This window comes from Barbus barbus (assembly GCF_936440315.1).
Source record: "Barbus barbus genome assembly, chromosome: 37".
NCBI lineage: Eukaryota > Metazoa > Chordata > Actinopteri > Cypriniformes > Cyprinidae > Barbus > Barbus barbus.
Genome location: NC_136715.1, coordinates 3948800 through 3971402, shown reverse-complemented (window position 1 = coordinate 3971402; position 22603 = coordinate 3948800). Strand labels below are relative to the sequence as shown.

The window sequence follows — 22603 nt, the reverse complement described above, 5'->3', positions numbered from 1 at the left end:
AAAACACATTCACAAAAAAAGAAGGTCTATATAACTATTGGACGCCTGAAACATATTTCTAGTGACGTACTGCGAGGCCATCCAATCAAACGCCGCTGTCATGCAGCGGTGCTCCTCAACCAGCCAATAGGAGCGTCCCTGCGCAGCGCGAGTGCGTCTTTTGTAACGCGTGTCGAAAGTGTGAAAAGCGGCTAAAAAGTCATCGGATGCTGCTTGACCGTCATTCCTCAGCGCGACATCACACTAAACACAGTTTGAGCGGCGAAGAAAGTGTTTGATGAACTCTTATCCTGCTGCAAGGTAAGAATGCTATGTTTTATACTCTGTTTCGCTATTGTTATGCAAGAACTCAATCACGACTAAGGACTTGTGTTGCTGAGGTAAATCGCAGAATATCTTGAGCTGCCGTTATCTTAGGAAATGATCGTGTTTTGCTACTCGCCTGTTAGCTAGTTTGTTGTCTGCGAGGTTTGATTTTGTGCTTTAATGTACTGGTAGTCCGCATCTTCTCCCATTAGAATAGTATTAATAATAAGAAAACATGCCAGAGATGTGTTCTGCATCCTGTAAGTAACTTAGAGATGGGTTTTGCAGGATATCCTTTTCATGACCCTTGGTGTTGCCCTTGGTTACCATAGTTTACACCAAAACACCGTTACTGTTACTGAAAAACAAATAAACAAAATATATACATAATTTATTAATCGCATAGTGTAAAGATATCTTTTTTATGACTGGCTAATACCAAGTTAGTTTAAATAAAATAACCACTGTGGTATTATGGTAGAAATTATGGTTATAGTGGTACATTTTATTTAATTTTTTTAAGGGAAGTTATAAAACATGTTGTAGAGCGATTTTAAAATTTGCATTTGTGCATTTCTAAGACACTTTTTGTTCCTTTATTACTTTTTGTTGCATTTTAACAATACACATGTACATACATTTCCATGTAACAGAGAAAACACACCAAAAAAAGCTTCTCAGTATTTTACATTAAGATACATTATCACTTTGTTTTTGTTTTTAGTCTTCTATCAACACATTTCCAACTCCACCCCATTTTAAAAACAATTTGAAAGGTCCCCAAACTCCATCAAAAATTATGTATTTATCTCTTAATATGCAAGTTATCTTTTCCATTAACATATTTGTAAATTTCTTTTAGCCATCGTCCTATATTTGGTGCATATATACTTTTCCAATTTAAAGAAATAAGTCGTTTCGCTTGAAGAATACATATATTTATAAATATATACTCTGTCTTTTTTAACTGGATGATCTTGGGGTATAAATGAAATAAACAGATTAAAGGTGACAGTGGTATGTTAACATCAAGGATCTTTTCTATCATATCTTTCCAAAAATTCCTAACTTCTTCACACTCCCATATACAGTCTAAGACACTTTTATACAAAGCAGCTTACATTGCTTTCCCATGAATTCCCTGGGAATAGAACCCGTTGCTAGCTCCATTTTGCTGGCATTATATATCTGGATTTTTGACAGGACAAATTGACCTGAATCTGAAATGTGTGAAATTTACTAAAAAAATACAAATACTCATCCTCAGGCTATACAAGATGCAGATGAGTTTGTTGTCATCGGATCAGATTTTGAGAAATGTGGCATTACATCACTTGCTCAGCAATGGATGCTCTGCAGTGAATGGGTGCCGTCAGAAAGAGAGTCCAAACAGCTGATAAAAACATCACAGTCATCCACATGACTCCAGTCCATCAATTAATGTCTTGTGAAGTCAAAAGCTTTGTGTTTGTAAGAAACAAATTCATCATTAAGGCGTTCTAACTTCAAAACCTTTGCATCTTGCCAAAATGTGAGTCTATAATCCATAATAACACTTGCTCCAGTCCATTCTCTTTTTGTCTTCCCACATCAGAATCTAAAGACATCTGTTTTCACTTGTGAACAGTGCTTAATCTGCGCATATATCTCTCCTGTTTCAGACAAGATGATCTTTTCACTGGAGAAAGCAGTATTATAGATAGAGGACTCGTTTAGCTAGAAGCAACGTTTTACAATTAAAAAGTAATGAGGGATTTGTTTGGCAGCTTTTCCCATTTTAAAATGCTAGTTGATGGACTGGACTGGAGTGTTGTGGATTATTGTGATGTTTTTATCAGCTTTTTGAACTCTAATTCTGACGGCACCCATTCACTGCAGAGGATCCATTGGTGAGCATTTGATGTAATGCTACATTTCTCAAAATTTGATATGATGAAGAAACAAACTCATTTAGGTCTGAAGCTGAGTGAACTCCTTTTATCATTTACCCTTTGCTACAGTAGGTGATAGAATGCTGTATAAAGTTGCTACAATAGGTATTTTCAGTATTCGTTTTTTTTTAATGGCCAAAAGTTAAATATGTACAACAATCACTCTGAACTGTTTGGGTGACTTCCTTTGGCTGTCTGAGAAATGCACTTGCTTTGTCAAGAAATATATAAAGTTGGCTTCCACCGTTTTCACACTTCAAATGGGCTGCAGTTATTTGAGACCGCCCCTCAAGCCACTTGTGAATGTGCTGTTCAACTTGAGTGCAGGAAGAGGAAGGTGAAGTAAAAGCACAAATTCTCCTCACAAGCTGCATGCAAGCACATCTTGATGTTTTTCTTTTTTCTTTCCTGGCCTCTGCTCCGTTCCGCTGCAGCGCTGCAAAGCAGTGTATAAATAGAAACCACTGTCTTACTCATCTTATAACAAGCTGCATTTGGGACTAGAGTACTGCCTGGAGTCATTCAAACAAAAGAGTAACATTCTTACGCACAAATGCAGCGCAAAGAGTATTGCTGGTATCACTGTGCTTGTGATAATAATCTGAATAACTTGTGTAGTTGACTAGAGCTGTGCACTTAATACATTTTTCAATTATGGTTTTGGCTTCCAACAATTATGTCTTGTTTTGTTCTTTGTTTTAAATCCATGTAAGTATACGTGTGTGTGTATAGTAGGCTATATTCATGTTATGTTTTTACAATTTACAATACAATAAATGTAGAATGTTTTCAAAGTCAATAAGTAATCATGTTAAATAATCGTGACCTCAATAATGATGAGAATAGTCATTAGAGATGCACCGATTGCAATTTTCTTGGCCGATTTCGATTTTTTTTGTGTGACCTGCCGATACCGATTTTTGCTGATTACGATTTTCTTTCTAACAGTGCGTTCTCACCAGATGCGACTTGTGCGAAAAAATGGCGCTATTCGCGCGTAGTTGGACGCTTGAACATTTTGAGTTTACTCGCTTCATTCGCGTGTGAAATTCGCTTCACAACAGACGCGAATTCGGGTCATGGGAGGGGCTTCAGTCCTATAAAAATTTGAAAATTATGATAAATTTGACATTTATCATTAAATTGTTATCAGGGACACATGAGCGGGGTTGAGAAAAAAAGGTGTCTAAAGCTGAAAAAAACTGAAAATAATAAAAAGTCTTTAATGCCTGAGGTGGGAAAATATGATTTTTTTTGAAGGATTTATATGTGCTTAATGATGGGCAAAGAATTCCTCCTCTCTTACTCAAAGACATTTCTAGAATATTGGCATATTTTGCAGCACATTTTCCTGCTTGAGTAGCTGTACAGAGAGCTGGCGGCTGGACTCTGGCAAGGAGTGGCACTATTAGCCAGACTGAGTCATTGGTTAAATGATGCAATTATGAGACTCTTCAGTGACTTCCCTGATTGGATCTTCCCTTTTAAACCATATCCGTTGGTTAGAATGAAGTCAGCACTTAGAATACCGAATGGAATGAAAACTTCAGGTTTCAGTTTAGGTTTATATTACACCCGTAATAGTTTTCCGGTTCTTTTCTAGAAACACAAAACCTTTTTTTCAGAAATGGAATAGTGAATAGAAAACATTTATCCAGTGTACAGCGCACATTTGTACTGCTTCAGAATCAATTTTTTTTTTATTTGTGTAAGCGACCTTGAACCTCTCAACTGTCCGTGGAATGCTCTTAAAGGGATAGTTCACCCAAAAATGAGGATTCGTTTCAGTTTTCCCTCTTTTCCTTGCTTTCCTTCGGTTTTAAATAGCTTGTAAGCTCTGTGCGTGTTTTACTTTCATTTTTAAATTTGCGGCAATTCGGCATCAATTGCTTGAATTCAATTCAAGCAACAACAAAATACAATGTAAAACATATAAATATACACCATGCTATATGCCTAGTATAAAATAACAACAGAAAATTATACAACGTAGAAAGTTTATTAGCGATTAAGAAAGTTTGGAGGCACGGACTGCATATACCTTGATGTAAAATAATGGGGAAAATATCACAGTTTAAATAAAATAAAAATCCGGAAATACTGTGGAACTAGGGGTGGGCGATATGGGAAAAATATCATATCACAATTTGTTTTTGAAATATCACGATTCTTTGTCATGTTAGTTTTACTATTTTGTATTTTAAAAAATAAGAACAAAGATACACATTACAAATACACATAATATACAAATAAAACAAACAGTGCTTTATTTTCAGGTACAATAGGTGTATTTAGCAGAGCATTCAATGAAATTGAATGAACAAATATAAAAATAAAACACTAGATAGACTGATTCCTAAAGCAACGGTATTAAAGTTTTTCAGTCAAGAATAGTGAGTGATTTTTCTCTTTGCGTTTTGTTGTTTTGTTAACGTTAAATGAATAGTTCCCCCAAAAATAAATATTCTGTCATCTGTCTGTCAATTCTGTCATAATGTTTTATTTTTATACCATCATTTACTCAAAAGTTGTTTTAAACCTGAATGAGTTTCTTTCTTCTGCTGAACATAAATGCTATTTTGAAGAAGGTGGAAAACCAAACAGTTGCTGGTCCTCAGTGACTTCCATAGGATTTTTTCCTACTTTCAAATTCAATGTGGACCAGCAACTGTTCGGTTACCCTCATTCTTCAAAATATCATCTTTTGGGTTCAGCACAAGAAATTAATTGAGGTTTGGGACAACATGTGAGTGAGTAAATAATGACAGAAATAAAATTTTAGTGTGAACTATCCCTTTAATGACAGTCGACAGCACGTTTATTGTCCTGTCTCTTTAAGAGCTGCACGCATCTAATATACAGGCACGCATCCGTTTCTCTCTTAACTATTTACTTTCATTTTAGAGATAACCAACTCAGTCTGTATGTAAACCTTGTGTGTTTTGACAGTATTAGCGCAAAAGATAAGTTAGTTGAGTAATCAGGCGCTGTTAGACAGGCTTTTTAGTGCACGTGCTTCAGGTGAATGCGCTCAGAAAAAGCGCACGTCAGACCAGCGCGCGAATTAAACATGTAACCAGCAAGGCTTGTGTACAAATAATGTACTTTTGCGATCGCGAATAAGTGCAGTGTCCTGTCAGAGTAACTCTACTGCTGTATGTGGTGTTGTACAGTATATAGAGACGGAGGCGCCAGAACTGTATTTGACATAATGTGTGCTGTAGCACGATACTACGATATTTCTTCAAAAGCAGATCGTGGAGACATTTTTATCGTCCACGATCAAAAATCGTCATATCGCACACCCCTATGTGGAACCAAATAAATGAGAAACGAATGTTAAAAAAAACTTTCCAATATCACCTTAGATAAATGGCAGGTCAACAGGATTTTCAAAATCCAAAAATATTTTTTATAAATATTTAATCGTCTTTTCACCTCACTCTTGTCTGTCAGCTCGACTCACTCTCCTCAGGTGATAAATGAAATCTGATCTGTGATGCGTGACTGTCGTTCGTTTGGTGTGCTGCATTGAGCAGCCGCATTCAGTTTTAATTGTAGTGTCTGTTCTCTAACTGAACTAAATGATTTTTATTACTATTAAAAAAAAAAATCAAAATGACAGTGAGGGACGGTGCTGCGGTGGGCAAGTGATAACAGGTGTTACGACTTAACCTTGGTATGAGGATGTACTTTATTTTTGTTGAGTATGCACTTTTGTTTTTCATTTTTTTTCGAGGCTGACAAATGTCAATGCATTTTTTTTTATAATGTATTTGAAAACACATGATTTAAAGACAGTGTTGTGCAAGTTACTTCCAAACTGTAATACATTACAGATTACTTGTTACTGTTATTTAAAAATAATTCCTTACCTTACAATATTACTGTCTCAGAATTGTAATGCGTTACATGACTCCTGTATTACTTTTGAGTTACTTTCACCAAAATATCTACAGAAGTAAATGACATTTACTTAACATGTTATAGACTTAACATTCTAAACTGAAAAAATGTACTAGAGCCCTGCCCTAATGGCAAAGTGTTTATATTTCGTTCTGGCTTTTTATTAAGATCATTTAGAAAAAACGTTTGGAGCATTTTTTGTTCATTAAATTAAATAAGTTTTTTTCTTTCTTAAAGTAACGGCCAAGCGGCAGACCGGCAGGCTGATCATAGCTTATGTTTGATCAATTTAGCCTTCTCAAATCATCATGACTTGCCTAAAATAAAATCTATAGATATAATAGTGCGCTGCATCTAGTAGCTTGTGCGGAGAGTGGAAGCTAAAGCGCAGGACATGGAGGCACCAGCACAATCAATTGCAATTGGTTTTCAATGGAAACAACTTACGCCATAATTTTTGCTCATAAAGGTAAGAGTAATGCATCATTCAGAACTGTAAAGGGTCTACTTTTATTTGTGTGCACTCACAATATCAACAAAACGTTGTACTTTTATCTTGAACAGGAGCGCTTCACTAAAATGAACCGAAATACATGCCTCACAGACATGATAAATATATCTAAAGAAAGCTTTAAATTGCTACTTAATGAAATAAATAAAAACAAAAACTATTTAATACAATCGTTATCCGTGAAGATGCACTTCTCTCTAAAGGTGCGTCTAATGAAGAGATGGTGAATCCTTACTATTTCCCCGGACACATTCATGGTAATTACTTTTGCTGGGGCTTTTGCTTTATTGTGTGTATTTGAAGGCAGAACTCTTCTGCTGCGGGACACTAAACACCATCGAGTCGCTCTTGACAGTCGCGGCACGGACTCATGTTGTTTCCACCAGCGCGGCAATTTTTTTTCATCAATAATTGATGGATGTCTAAAATATAAAGATAAGGAGAAGCCTAAAACAGGCCCGAGGACCGGCCTGCGTCTGAACTATGACGTTAATATTGGCCCGAAGCCCGGCCCTAGGGACATAAAAAAGTAGGAGCCGACTTTAAATTAAATTTAAAAAAATAATAATAATAATTGGGGACTAAAAGTGTGTTGTAATGCAAGCGTTACTGAACATGTACCGAGTAAAATATTACTGAAAATTGATTAGTAATGCCTTACACTAATACCTTACTGTAATGCATTACTTTTGTAACGCCTTACTCCCAACACTGCTTAAAGACTATATAACTTTCTCATCCTCGTGCACTAAAAACGTTGAATAGATGCATTTCTTTATTCATGAAATATTTGAATATAAATTTGTTGTTAATGAGTTGTTAATTGCAGATAAACCATAGTTCTGTCATAATTCTGTTAAACCATTTCTGTTACAAAGTATTGTGGTGCCTTACATAATATAAAAATAAAAAACATTTGAAGAGTCAGGACTGATGTTTGCTATAGTTAGACCAGAGCTACGAAAATATCAGTTTAATCAGTGAATCTTAGATTTTGTATTCTCCTGGGTGCACAAACTGCAGATTATATGAAAATTATAATATAAAAATATGAATTTATCAGTATCGGCCATGAGAAGGATTTAATTATCGGTTATCGTATCGGTTAAAATTTTTCATATCGTGCATCCCTAGTTTATACATAGAAAAAACTTACATTTTCGATTCATCAAAATATCCACCATTAGCAGCTATTACAGCTCTGCATAATCTGGGCGTCCGAGCTGTCGGTTTATTCAAACATTGACTTTGAATTAGCAATCAATTGTTGAAGCTACAGTATTAAGGTGTGCTGACCCAAAAATCTTTGTTTAAACCAAGATTAAACCAGTAACCAGGCATCACAGCTGGCAAAGGGACATGTCTGACTTTGACATGTATATATTGCCATTATTATGTTTTATTGCTGGTCTTCAATGATAATGTCAAGTTACTTTAATGTATTTGCACCAAAAAATGATAAGGATTTATGCTGATATCGTCCAAAACCACACTTTGCCAGGGGTGTTTCCAAACTTTTGGAGTGCAGTGTATATATATATATACAGGGGTAGACAATAAGGGAAATTTGCCACTGGCCCTCCGGGCCAGTGTCTTTTGAAGTTCACTGGCCCAGGTCAACGCGTCGGGTATTGATCCCAATAATCACGAAAAAGAACAGTTTGCTTTAACAACATGAATAACATTTATTTTTTTTAAGGTAGGTTTAGTGCAAAGTGCAGCAAAACTGTGCAAAAACATGAAACAAGTGCAAATAAATCTATTGCATAGGATTCATTCTCCGTAGTCACACAGCAATTCATTACATTATGTTCATACCATAGGTTTCATACACGTTAACTTTTCTCTAACTTACTTGTCTGCATATGTGGGCATTGATCTGCAGAGCTCACAGTAAAACTCTTTTTTTTCTTGATCGTAGCCCAGCTAGGGGTGGGCGATATGGGAAAAATATCATATCACGATTTTTTTTTAGAAATATCACGATTCACGATTTTATGACGATTCTTTGTCATGTTGGTTTTACAAGTTGTCTGAGCATTACAGCCAAACTAGAAAGACAAAGCCTTTTAAGGTAACAAAAAACAAAAAAAAGACATGACAGATATTTAGGTCAAAGTGGGCGAAGATAAAAATCTTTGTCATCATTCTATCTTTCTTATTTTTTAATAAGAACAAAGATACACATTACAAATACACATAATATACAAATAAAACAAACAGTGCTTTATTTTCAGGTACAATAGGTGTATTTAGCAGAGCATTCAATGAAATTGAATGAACAAATATAAAAATAAAACACTAGATGGACTGATTCCTAAAGCAACTGTATTAAAGTTTTTCAGTCAAGAATAGTGAGTGATTTTTCTCTGTGTTTTGTTGTTTTGTTAACGTTAAATGAATAGTTCCCCCAAAAATAAATATTCTGTCATCTGTCTGTCAATTCTGTCATAATGCTTTATTTTTATACCATCATTTACTCAAGTTGTTTTAAACCTGAATGAGTTTCTTTCTTCTGCTGAACATAAATGCTATTTTGAAGAAGGTGGAAAACCAAACAGTTGCTGGTCCTCAGTGACTTCCATAGGATTGTTCTTTCCTGCTATCAAAGTCAATGTGGACCAGCAACTGTTTGGTTACCCTCATTCTTCAAAATATCTTCTTTTGGGTTCAGCACAAGAAATTAATAGAGGTTTGGGACAACATGTGAGTGAGTAAATAATGACAGAAATTAAATTTTAGGGTGAACTATCCCTTTAATGACAGTCGACAGCATGTTTAGTACTGTCCCTTTAAGAGCTGCACGCATCTAATATACAGGCACGCATCTGTTTCTCTCTTAACTATTTACTTTCATTTTAGAGATAACCAACTGAGTCTGTATGTAAACCTTGTGTGTTTTGACAGTATTAGCGCAAAAAATAAGTTAGTTGAGTAATCAGGAGCTGTTAGACAGGCTTTTTAGCGCGCGTGCTTCAGGTGTATGTGCTCAGAAAAAGCGCAGACCAGCGCGCGAATGAAACATTTAACCAGCAAGGCTTGTGTGCAAATAATGTACTTTTGCGATCGCGAATAAGTGCAGTGTCCTGTCAGAGTAACTCTACTGCTGTATGTCGTGTTGTACAGTATATAGAGAAGGAGGAGCCAGAACTGTATTTGACAGAATGTGTGCTGTAGCACGATACTACGATATTTCTTCAAAAGCAGATCGTGGAGACATTTTTATCGTCCAAGATCAAAAATCGTCATATCGCACACCCCTAAGCCCAGCCAATTCCAGCGGTCTCGCCACTGGGGCTGAAACTTTCTCTGCCTTTTCTTTTCGTATTCCCTTTCGCTTTCCCTCAATTCCTCTGGTGATTTTCTCTTCCTTGCCTTCTCTTTTTTACCCGGCGTTTGGCCGGGTGATGTGGGTTTCAGAAACATGTAGCCTAGCTTAATAGTAGCTATAGGTAGGTGCTGAGCAGCAGTGTGCAGTTTGCGCGCGTGACCGCGGGAGCGAGCAAGGCGGTGCAGACTGTCGGGATCACGTAACGTGTTAGCGGTGATTACCGAGACGATTAAACAGAAATCAAAACACAGAACCACAGGTAATTAATGTGAAATTAGACTTTTTTTAATCGAGGCATTATTTTTACTGGCCCCACCGGGCTAGTGGTTGGAGCGATCTGGTGGCCCTGACGGTTTTAAAAGTACGTCCGGGCCACCGGGCCAATTATATTGTCGACCCCAGATATATATTTTCACAGTGGTGTGAAAAAGTGTTGGCCCCCATCCTGTTTTTTTTTTTTTTTTTTTTTTTTTTTTTTTCACTTTAATGTTTCAGATCATCAAACAAATTTAAAGATTAATCAAAGATAACACAAGTAAACACAGCATGCAGTTTTTGAATGAAGTTTTTTTTATTATGAAGGGAAAACAAAATCCAAACCCCCATGGCCCTGTGTGAAAAAGTGCTTGCCCCCTAAACCTAATAACTGGTTGGGCCACCCTTAGCAGCAACAACTGCAATCAAGCGTTTGCGATAACGTGCAATGAGTCTGTTACAGCGCTGTGGAGGAATTTTGGCCCATCATCTTGGCAGAATTGTTGTAATTCAGCCACATTGGAGGGTTTTTGAGCATGAACCGCCTTTTTGCCGAGCCTTTATGTTTTTTTTGCTCAGCAGCGGTTTTCGCAAGCACTTTTTCACACAGGGCCAAGTGGGTTTGGATTTTGTTTTTCCTTCATAAAAAAAAACCTTCATTCAAAAACTGCATGTTGTGTTTTTTGTCACTTGTGTTATCTTTGATTAATATTTAAATTTGTTTGATGATCTGAAACATTAAAGTGTGACAAACATGCAAAAAAATAAAAAAAATCAGGAAGGGGGCCAACACTTCTTCACACCACTGTATATATATATATATATATATATATATATATGATATTAATTATACACATGAATTTGTAAATGTTTAATAGACTACCGTGATCTTTAAGAAAGCATTTATTCTTACGCTGTTCTGTATCCTATTTAGCACTCAAAGTAAATGCACCACTTAGGAGGACAGTACTTAAATGTAGAGGCGTTTCCTTGCGGTCTCCATGCTGCAAGGATGGGAATAGAGGTGGCAAACAGATCTGCTGTTGTATGGCTGGATGTGAGCCAGAGACCAGTGACACAGTAATGCAATGCTAGAGTTGCTGCAGTCCCTGAAGTTGCGGCCAAACGTTTCATACTAAGGCATGTGCTAATAAAACCCATGTGGAAAATGAGACGATGATCTATATTGCAGAAGCTGAAATGATGGAAAGGTATAGTGCCATTTGATACAGGCTATTTTTATAAGAGGTTTTGTGTTGACATGCATATATATATTTATTTTAACAAATTTATCATTGTATATTTTAATATATTTATATTTTATTGTATATTTATTTTTCTTTTCAAAAAGAACTTTTGTGTATAATGTTGTGGCAATACACAATCATGCCAATAAAATACTTTAAATAACATGCAAAGTATGTGGAAAATAAACCGTTTAATATCTGAAATATTATTTAATAATTGAAATATTACATTTTGATAAAATTTTATTATAGCTGAAAACCATTTTGCTCATATAACAAGCTGCACGGGTGGGAAAATTGTAATCAATATTAACCAATAATATAACAGGCTAATAAGCCAATCAAATCCTGATGACATAAAAGCTACTCCTGCTATACATTATTTCCCACAGAAAAGGATGTATATCCATTTAAGGAAGCTGAATGCGTTACAAATGCAGTTTGATGCTGACCTGCAGTGTGTCCTTTGACTCAGCAGATGTATCACCCAACTTAATGCAGAAGAAATACATGTAGAGACATTTCCAGAACTCTTCACCTGTGAAATCACATCTTTGCAGTGAGTTTTTATGAAAACATTTTGAACACGCTAGCTTAAATGTACTTTTCTTGTGTCCCTCTCTCTCTCTCTCTGTCTGTTCCTTCTTGCACCCGTTGTTCCTCCATATGGTTAGAGGTTGCGCTGACTGTGCAGAGCGCTGTGTTAGTGTGATGTAAGGGGGAGGGACCCTGCATTTAACGCACTGTGTTCCTCAGTCTCTATTCTCTGGCATTGTCTCGGGAGACTCGCTGGCACTTACACACAGCTTCTGTCTGTCTCTCTGTCTTTCCCATATGCCCCCTCTCGTATGCACACTCATGCACTCAGCCATACAGGCACACACATTGACAGGGTAGCGTGGAGGAAAACCCACTCACCATTCCCGTCTCATCTTTCCCTCCCTCCCTCTCTCTCTCTCGCCGTCATTTCTGACGCTCGGCAGAGGAAATCTGGCTGCACCCACCCAACTCTTCTTCAGCCTCGCCGAGCAGGAAACACTGCAGCAGGCATCGGCAGAGGTGGGTAGTAAAGCAACAAGGCGAGCTCTCTCTTTGCTTTCCTCTCCATCTCGTCTCGTGTATATGGGTGTACGTACCGTGCAGCGAAAGGGAATCCTGTCTTTCCGCCTCCTTGTCTTTCCCGTCTTGGCATCTGCTTGCTGCATTGAGAGGTATATCTGCATACCGTATAGCACAGTGAGTTAAAATCTGATTAATGCATGCTGTGTCTGCTGAAATTAGCATTAGGCAACATAATAACATTAAACAATTGAAAGGAGCGAAATGCATTGAAGAGTAAGCATTTGATGGCATATGAGCATCACGCTCTCACCTGCTGCAGTGCCCATCTGTTGCCCACAAATGCTGGCTTTACGCTACGCAGTCCGATATTGATGATACATGTTCTATTATGGCTTACTTATAGTAGATGCAGTGAAGATGAGGCTGTGTTATGGTTTCTCTGAGCTGTCATGTTATAAGTACCATCTGCTGGAGAGGAAGTGGATTTTCCTGCTAGGTTGTGTGGATGGTGTCGCTCTGCCTCTGGGCACTGGGCCGAGGCTGGTGAACACGAGGAAGGTGCAAGTCGCAGAGATTTGGTGCAGTAAGTTTTTAATGGCTGCTACGACACAAAAAAGGTGGCAGCGTCGAAGGCTGGAGCTTGAACTTTTGTAAAGGATGTCCGTCACTTTTGTAATGTGTGATTTCAACCTTGTTTAGAAGACCTAGGGAATGGGATAGCACTGTTGTTGTTGTTGTATTTTTTTTTTTTTTTACACTTTGCAGTATTAAACTGCATCAGTAATTGAAATGTAGGATTCATAGATATCATCATTTTGTAAGCCATAATATTGGCTTTGTAATATAGCTACAAAGTAAACTGCTGTCAAATAACAAATTCAATTTGCAAGAAATTGCTCCATGCAGCATTGCAATTTTGTGTATATAAGGGGTGAATTCTAATCCTGTGGTTTTGGTTTGGGTAAACAATATGGCATAAAATAAAGCATTACTATTATAAATAAAAAATAGACTTTGGTCAGGGTAGCGCCATACTGAATTTTTGACAGGAATGAAAACAAGGCTCTGAGTGATAGAAGTACAGTGTTCGATGGATTGTGCTGTTGTTTAACAACATTGTTCAGATGATGAAATGTCTTCCTGGAAAAATCTTTCGGCAGACAAAAACTCCATAAAATAGTTTTGAAAATTATGCAAGTACCTTTAGACAGTGCGTGCCATTGTAAAGACTATTCCTCACAGCCTCATTTTCATTTGTTTTAAAATCAATATGGCGTCTAACCTGATTAGTCTATTGTAGGGATGGGAACTTAAAATAATTTCTTACTCTGAACATTTTGTCTTTTTAAAAAGAATCACAAAAGGTCAAGAGAAAAAAAAAAATCATATTTGTTTTTTTTGTTTGTTTTTTTTTAAATGGTTTCTTTAATTATTTACAGCATGACCAGTATAATCTGATTCACGAACAAATCACTTTTGTGACCCAGTTCTTTTTTAATCATTTCAAGAACATATGGTACAGTCTGATTCATGAACAAGTGACTCTTATGAACTGGTTCTTTTAATGCTTAATCAGTATTTTATCCTGAAAAGTGCTCTAACAATTGTTGTTGTTTACATGCCAAAATCATGATAATCAATAATATAAAACATTATTTGAATTATGAATGTCATTTCTGCAATGATAAAATTAATAATTTATAGGCGCAGAATCTGGGTCTATATATTGTATTTATGAAGTGAAGGCAACACCATACAATGCCTTAAATAAGAGTCTTCTAGTATGTAATGTTTCAGTGTGCTGCTAAAAATGAGCCGCAAAATGAGAATCATTAAAAAAAAGGCTGGATGGAGATACTCAAGGTCTTTTTCTAGATGTCTGTGTGGGTTATGTGATCCTGAGACACTGTCCAAAGACGGATGTGGGTGAGAATGCTATGAATGGTGAGGATGACAGCCTGAGATGTGCTACCTAGTCAGATAATCTGGGATATCACTTACTTTCAAGCTGGTTTTTTTTTTTTTTTTTTCAGCAGATTTGCCTGAATACTTGCCGGACTGTTTTTTAAGCAGTCATGGAGAAAGCTCTGCATGTAGATTTAAGGTTCTCCTCTGAGAAAACTCCTTAACAGTTCTCTCAAATCATCCTGTGGTGCGGACGCAGAGCTGCTGTCTTGGCACATTAGTCATGTTTGGGAGTCCCACAGGGGAGAAGGTGTGCACTTGCAGATCTGTGTAACCTGTGGCATTTATCACACCTGTCTGCATTGCAGGTGTGTGTTAATGTGTATTTGTGTGTGTCTTGTCATTTAGACCACCCGGTCATGTTGGCAAATCTTTTGTAAGGATGGACTGTACAAGGTCCAAAATGGACATTTGCCAAGTTCCAAATATGAATGAAACTTGGCCAGGTGGTGGTAATTTTTATGAATTGCATTTTCCCCCCCTGAGTCTTGACATGAGCAATATTAACAAATCAAAGAGATTTAGACTGCCTACTTAAAAAGCAGTCACTGTTGCATGTCTCCTGAGGAATCGAGCCAAAAAGTTTGTTTCAACTTTTAAAGTCCAACTTTTATGTGCCATATTATTTCTGATAATATGGTTTTCCTTTTCCGTCTTGGAAGTGTTTTCTACAGAGTTGAGACAGGACAGGGCTGGACGATATGGCCCAAAAAATTATCATAATTTTTCTTATCAGTCAATATTGATAATTGTCACGATAAATTTCAATATTTCTTTCAAGTTTAAAGGCAGATTTTTGCTCCTAAGTGAAAGTTGTGAATAACAGACCATTAAGTAGGGTAACTTCCATATTTGAGATCAGATTATAAAAAGAAAAAAATAATTTATTATCCTGCTTGATGTCTTAACCAATTGATGTGTTTGTTACTATACTTCCTATAATTTCAAGTCAGTCAGATCATTGCACACTGAGATATGTTTGTCCATGTGTTCACACTGTCTGGCGGCCAATTTGAAAGCTGTCTAAAAACTTTCACCAAAAGAGGAGCCCCTTAAATGTGCATTTTTTAGATGTTTAAGCCTTTATTTTTGGTAAGGTTCACTACTTGTTGATTAATGTTCAGACTTTTGCATATTATAACCTGGAACATGAATGTGGGAAATAATTACATTAGATCCAAAAGATAGTTTTAGCAACATAGCGCAGATGCTACAGAACACAGTTAGCTGACTAGCTGTATAAGATTGTGTGCTATGCCATTATATAACTTCACAGGCATTACTGGCTTGTACTTTTACATCCATAATATTATAAATTGACAGTTTATTGCTGGTCTGTCATTTTACAGTGCTGTAATTTTTAAAGATGTCATATTATCTTAAGGTGAGCTTAAAGGGTACACTACTATGAAAATCACACAGCTTCAGTGTGACATCAATAAAAGTATAATTTCATAGATATTGTTAATAATAGTTGTTCATATTAAATTATGTATGAACTTAATACATGACCTAGACTATTTATTTAGCAAAATCCTGTCATTTTAATAAATATTACATGAAATTTATTTAAAAACATTCTGCTCCCATTAAGCTCAGTGTGCTCTCTTTAAGCTCTTCCACATTGAGCATCTATGTAAATACTTCATAAACAGACTTCACATATAAACCGATGGTTGTCACTTTAAGTTAATTTAATCGATTTTCTATGGATTCTGTCAACTCCAATCTGCAGACTGGCTCTGATCTTTGGCAACTAGCATCAACTTCTCCAGACTCTACATCTGTGGAAAATCAGGGCAAAAATCATGTAGTGTATTCTAGGGCTGGGCGATATGACGATATTATCGTATATCGACGATGTCTTAAAAGTATCACGATGTCGATGTCAGCAGTCAGGTAAAAGACGATTAGCGATTTTATCGAGAGAGAGAGAGAAAAAAAAGACAAATGATAAACCTAGTAAATTGCAAAAACAAAAACATTTTATATGACCCCGTAGTCACCATACAGGTCTTTTTGCATTCAAGATTGAAATAATTTAGTAGGAGGCTTGGGAATCGAAAAGCTGTTCCAATTTTTGAAATCAGATCAGATGGAAGGTCAGGAACCGAATTACTTGTTATAAAATTAAATTTCGATTCTGCTTCTCGATTCCTGTATGTGCATTTATTGTGATTTCAAAATATTCAACTGCAAGAAGACGAAATGGAATCACTTCTGCACTCGCACTGTTTTCCATGCTGCGCACACGCACAAAAGCACACGCACAACAGCCGCCTCTTCGCGAACACTGAACTCAGCTCTCTTTCTCACATTCTTACACATTCAAATGGACAAATACACACAGAATTATATCAAAATATCCCATATATACAATCGGTTATGTCTTAAGTGAATGTAAAGAGTTGAGAAAGAATACAAGGGTGTATGGACATACATTGACAGCAGCCGCTGCCGCCAGTCATTAATGTTAATCAAAGAACAAAAGAAAAGAAAATCCCTCACTGATCTTGACTGAATCACTTTTGTAACCTCTGTTTATATTTTATTTGCCTGTTTTTCGGCGCTGACTACCATAATGGCAACGTGCATCTGTATATGCGATTTTGGAGATGCGTTCCAATCCTATTTATCCTTATTTAGGGTATAGACCTATTCTATTTTGATCTGCAGTTTAATAAAAGTTAAACAGAAAAAATAAAAATAGTAGCACTGCACGTGTTTCTGAATATTTATTTAAACAGAATGTATAATGATGAATAACCACAAACATGACAGTTATAATTAAAATACACAAATTTCTTCACAGCCTATTCATACATCGCACGTAGTGCCTTATTTTTACAGATTTTTTTAAACAGTGTATACAGTATAAATATGTGTAATTAAGCTGAGATATAGCACTATAAATTCTTAATTCGTTTGCAACAAAACTATAAAGTTTGTAATATCTGTGAATCCGATATTACAAAACCGATATCCGATTATGGAAAAAAATCGTAAATATCGGGAAAATATCGGTAAATCGATATATCGCTCGATCTCTAGTAATAATTATGAATTCTTCAGGGAAAAAACAGCAAGAAGACTGCTTTAACATTATAATAATTAATTGATAAACTAGTGTTTTCTGTATTTTTAGATTACATAATCAGAAAATATTTATTTTCCATTTGAATTTCATTTGAAAGTAGACATTTCACATTCTATAAATATGCATAAACATTGTATTGAACATTTTAATGTTTCTCAAAACACTTTGCTAATGTTCCCATTTAGTTATGTAAATGTTATTTCTGAACATTCAAAATGTCCTTTTTTGTAATGTTTTAAATTTTTTTTATATAAATGCAAACATTAACAAGCCGGAGTCTCGTTCGATATCGGAATGAACCAGACAAATCGGTCCACCAACTAAGAACGGCCATGCACCACCACCCACAGAATCGAGAAAGAGCTATCAATCTGTCAATCCTTTCCATGTCTGGGCCGGGTGAGGTTTCCTGTGTTGAGTCAAATTAAGCCGCAGGCTCCACTCCTGGTGGTGCCCTTCCGTCAATTCCTTTAAGTTTCAGCTTTGCAACCATGCTCCCCCCGGAACCCAAAACTTGTGGTTTCCCACACGCAGGTCATGGGAATAACGCCGCCGGATCGCGGGTTGGCATCATTTACGGTCGCAACCACGGACTAATCGTCTTCGAACCTCCAACTTTCGTTCTTGATTAAGAAAACATTCCATTTTAAATTATCATTTCTAAACATGCTGAGACTAGTAACATTTTTAAAAAAAACATATCCAACAAAAATCTTTCAGAAACAAAACATTCTATAAATGATATATGAGCGTTTTTGTGTTAACATTTTGAGAACATTATAAAAGACAAGATAACGTTGAATGAATGTTCTATTTACATTCCTGGAGAAACACTTGTTCATAATTTTGAGAGAACCTTCCCAGAACATTAGTTGTGAGAGCATTCCTTGTTACCAGGGAGGCACCTGCTTTCTTTGGAATGGAAGATAGGAGAGTGTTGGGAAAAGAGTTTGAAATCATGCAAAATGCATTTCATAGCCAATACATTTTCTCAGTTCCCACTGCTTTTGTTGGGTGAATTTTAGACAGGCCTATGTGTGAGTGAATGTGAGACAGACCTTTCTCTCCAGGGGTTCAGGATATAGACCATCCCTCCACCTGTTCCCTGGCTATATTAAAGATAGCTCTGCTACGGAATTGACTGATAAACAGGGTTCATCTGCTGTAATGAATAGCAAATGGTTCAGTGCATTAGGGTTTGGGGTCTTGTAAATTTTTCACTGACCTACATTTGGATGTTTATTTCTATCCTAACTAGCACGTTAATTATGTCCAGCCTCATTTGCCCAGAGCCACATTTCAGCAGAAATCACAGTAGAGTTAACATCTAATTTAAAAAAGAAATGGTAACTTGTCTTATTACGACCAAAGCTTGCAGATAGCTAACTTCAGTTGACTCGATTATTGTTCCTACATTTGCATAATTGGCTAAAAAGAGAATAATGCAAAAGAGCTGAATATACTAATTAGGCACGACTCCTTTCTCTCCTCATTATTGTTTAACTAGAGCACACTCATTTTGCCCTTTTCTTTCTGAAGAGACTAGACATCGAGGCCAAGCATTGCTATCAGTTTTTATTTTATTTATTTTTTTATGTTTTTTTTTTTTTTTGCTAAACAGCACTGCATCACCGCTGCCAATTTATTGTGGGCCTCTAAGAGTAACCTTAATGGAAGCTCTGGTTCTGATAAAACACCACATCGATTCTATTTCATGAACAGATTTCTGTCAGATGGCTGAGTTGTCCTCTGGCCTTCCTATTCGAGTGCCCTCATATGTTTAAATCAAGAGTGTCTTGCAACATCTTTCCTTGGGAATGAAGGTCATTTCATTGAAGCGTTTTCCTGAAACATTAGCATGTTTATGAAATGCATTATGAAAGTAATATAGATTTGATGGAGGTCTTGCAAGCACTGATGGGAATTCAGTGTTTCTAAATTTGTTTTTCATACTAACTCGATTACAAAACAGTTATTGTAAAATGTTATGTAATTTAAGTCATCAGTGAAGCAGGAGATGAGAGGGTTACTTGTAACTCGTGAGACCATTTTTTTTTTAGGTCATGTTGAAATTTCCTATACAGATGAGCATTGCAAAACCGTTTACTTTAGATTAAAAGAACATGATTTTATTATAACCAGTTTTAGGTTGAAAAACACTTGACGTTTTGTTGTAAAACACTGATGGGAAAAAAATAATTATTTTATTGTTTTTTTTATTATTTTATTCTATTAGTTGTAGCGTTTTCTATCCCAACATACCTGACTCATGATAAAAATAACACTTACACAACACTAACATGACTTTTTAATTGCAAGGCGTTAATTAAGTTTGTAGTCTTGAAACGGTAGAATTGAAATAGTTTTTAAAATGTTAAATGTCTTGTATAAATATTAATTGAAAAACAGGTGGGCTTTTGACAGTAAAGATTTACATTCTCAGAATACTGTAAATGAGGGTTTTTCTAATCAGTTATTGATAAATTAGAATTTCATGTTTTGCCACTTTTTTTTATTTTTTATAAATTGAGCAATCACAATTAAAATTAATTAGTTTCCACAAAAAACATTGATTATAATTAACAATGATTATAATAAGAAATACTTCTTGAAGATTGGAATGTAATGAATTCAGCTTTGCATCAGGAATAAATTACATTTGAAATATAATCACATTTGAAATTAGAATAATATTTTACAATATTACTGTTTTACTTAGTTTTTGATTAAATAATTTTGAAAGGTAGTGCACATGTATCACAGCATCATTGGATGTCCACTTCACATGTTTGACACCAAGTTCTAACGAACAAAAATATTAGGATCAATGTTCATTGCCTGTGGCATCCATTGAGGTGGATTCTACTTCATGTGCACCTTTTCTAAAAAGAAAAAAAAGCCCTTTTTTATGTAGTTTACAGAAGTGTACTTGCCTTTGTCATATGCGTTTCCATCATGGTTTTTAATGACCCTCTAGCCAGAGGCTATCCATTGGGCCTTTTCTGCTGACTAAATGTTGTCCTGTATCAGTATCTGTCAAAGAGGTAGAGGTCACATTCCATCAGTCAGGTCTCTCATAGGACAATCACGTGTATGTGCTGCAGGGTGAGCCTGAGGCGGGAAGGGGAAAGAGTGAGAATGCAAAAGGATGAGAAGGAGGTAGGGACAAGAAAATAGCACACACACACAAACACACACACACATAAAGACTGAGAAAAATCATATTCAGAGGGGAGAATTGTAAAGGCACAAGGCAGGATGACTATTGCTGAGTAAAGCTGGTTCTCTGCTATGCAGTCGGTCTCTAACCAATCGCAGCTTTGCTGCGTGACTGAACTCACCAATTGGATCAGTCTCTGTTTATGTTCTTGTGTGTGTGTGTGGGGGGGGGCACCTTTGCTCCAGTATGTCCTGTGTAAGAGGTGAGTGAGAAATTAGTGGTGTCAGTACCGATGATATTGTTGCAGAAGATAATGACGATGCACATTATCACGACCCACACTGAAACTGTCCGTTTGGCAGATTAACAGTTCTAAAAATCTAAATATTGATTGTAAATATAAATGTAATTTCTGCAGTTGTTCATGTTTATGAAATTATAGTATATATCTGCATTATAGTGGCAGTCAGACACCTTTCTTTGTAGATATTGATCATTGAAAAACCAACATTTGTCGACTACTAGTGACTCTTTTTTTTTTTTTAATGGCTTGTGTTAGCATTACAGAATTCAACCCATATCAGCAGCATAGTATTTTACTCAGACATTAGTATGCACACTCATACCACGCAGAGCTTTACATTAGTTTGCTTCAGCCCACACAATCTGCACTGCTGCTGTATGTACAACTGCAGCTGACGCCCGTTCAAAGGCTTGCATAATCTCTCATAGGTGTCTCTGTACAAAACCCCAGCATGCACCGCAAACCTGAGCCACTTTAAATTCTTGTTAACCATTAAACTGTATACTGCCGCTTTTTTGTTGTTTGCTTATCCTGAAGCTCTTGTTCTGTGCTGTTTTCATATCCATAGTGTAATGCTTGTGCATTGCTTTTTTTTCTGAAGCATATTGCAAGATGTTGATTAAGTGTGAAGATTAGCCTTTTTTTTTTTTTTTTTAATAACAGTCAGGAGACGAATGCCCTTCAAGCAAATGCACTGAAAACAGCACAGATCTGAGTCACATGTGTGGACAAGTATGTAATTAGACAGATGGCCCGTGTTTTTGTTCATGTGTTTATGGATGTTATATATAGATGTTTGTTAGGTCCTTCGGGCGGAGAGGCCAACACAATGTGTCACTTTGGTGAGGGTTGAGTGTAATGGATGTAGTGTGCTCTCATGTATGGATTTTAAAAATGGTTAACCTATTACAAACTGATTGTTCAGTCCCCTAGTAGTGAATACTAGTGATGCTCCGATCAGCATTTTTGGGGCCGATTACCGATCACCAAAATCATGATCTGCCGATTGCCGATCACTGCCGATCACAGAATGGCAGGGGAATGGGAATCTTTTATCAGTAGAAATATGCTAGAGTCAAGAAAATCTTAAAGAACCACCAATATTTATTTGATTGTAGTTAGAAAACAAGATAACATAAGGCTACTGTATGCCATCTTTTCCAAATAAGGCAGATTAACATTTTTCAAAACATTGCGTGGATTTTCTCTTTTTGGATCCCCCATGACTGAAACATGCCGCTAAATGCGTTCACTAGGGCTGCAACTAACGATTATTTTGATAATCGATTAGTTGGCCGATTATTCTTTCGATTAATCGATTAATCGGATTAAAAAAATATTGACCAAAAAAACCACTATTCCACATTCTGCCCAATGTCCTTCAAACAAACGTGACAACTGAATGCTATGAAAACATACAGTGCTTAATTTATTAGACCACTTATCATAATAAAGAGAAAACATATTTTAGAAATTTGTCAAAAATTTGTTTAAATTTAAAAATGTTATTGTCATTTATTGGACATAA

General features: G+C 36.3%; 1 protein-coding gene across 2 annotated transcripts in view; it reads left to right on the top strand.

Moving 5' to 3' along the window:
* Positions 1-142: 142 nt before the first annotated feature.
* The window catches only part of LOC306856936 (voltage-gated potassium channel subunit beta-2), a gene marked incomplete at its 5' end in the record, with an annotated part of 119960 nt that continues 97499 nt past the window's right edge, over positions 143-22603 (top strand). Inside the window, one exon of one of the 2 annotated variants that reach the window (XM_079396497.1) lies at positions 143-300. Of the gene's footprint in view, positions 301-12504; positions 12699-22603 lie in introns of those variants that run through there. The other variant, XM_079396496.1, reaches the window with a different exon arrangement.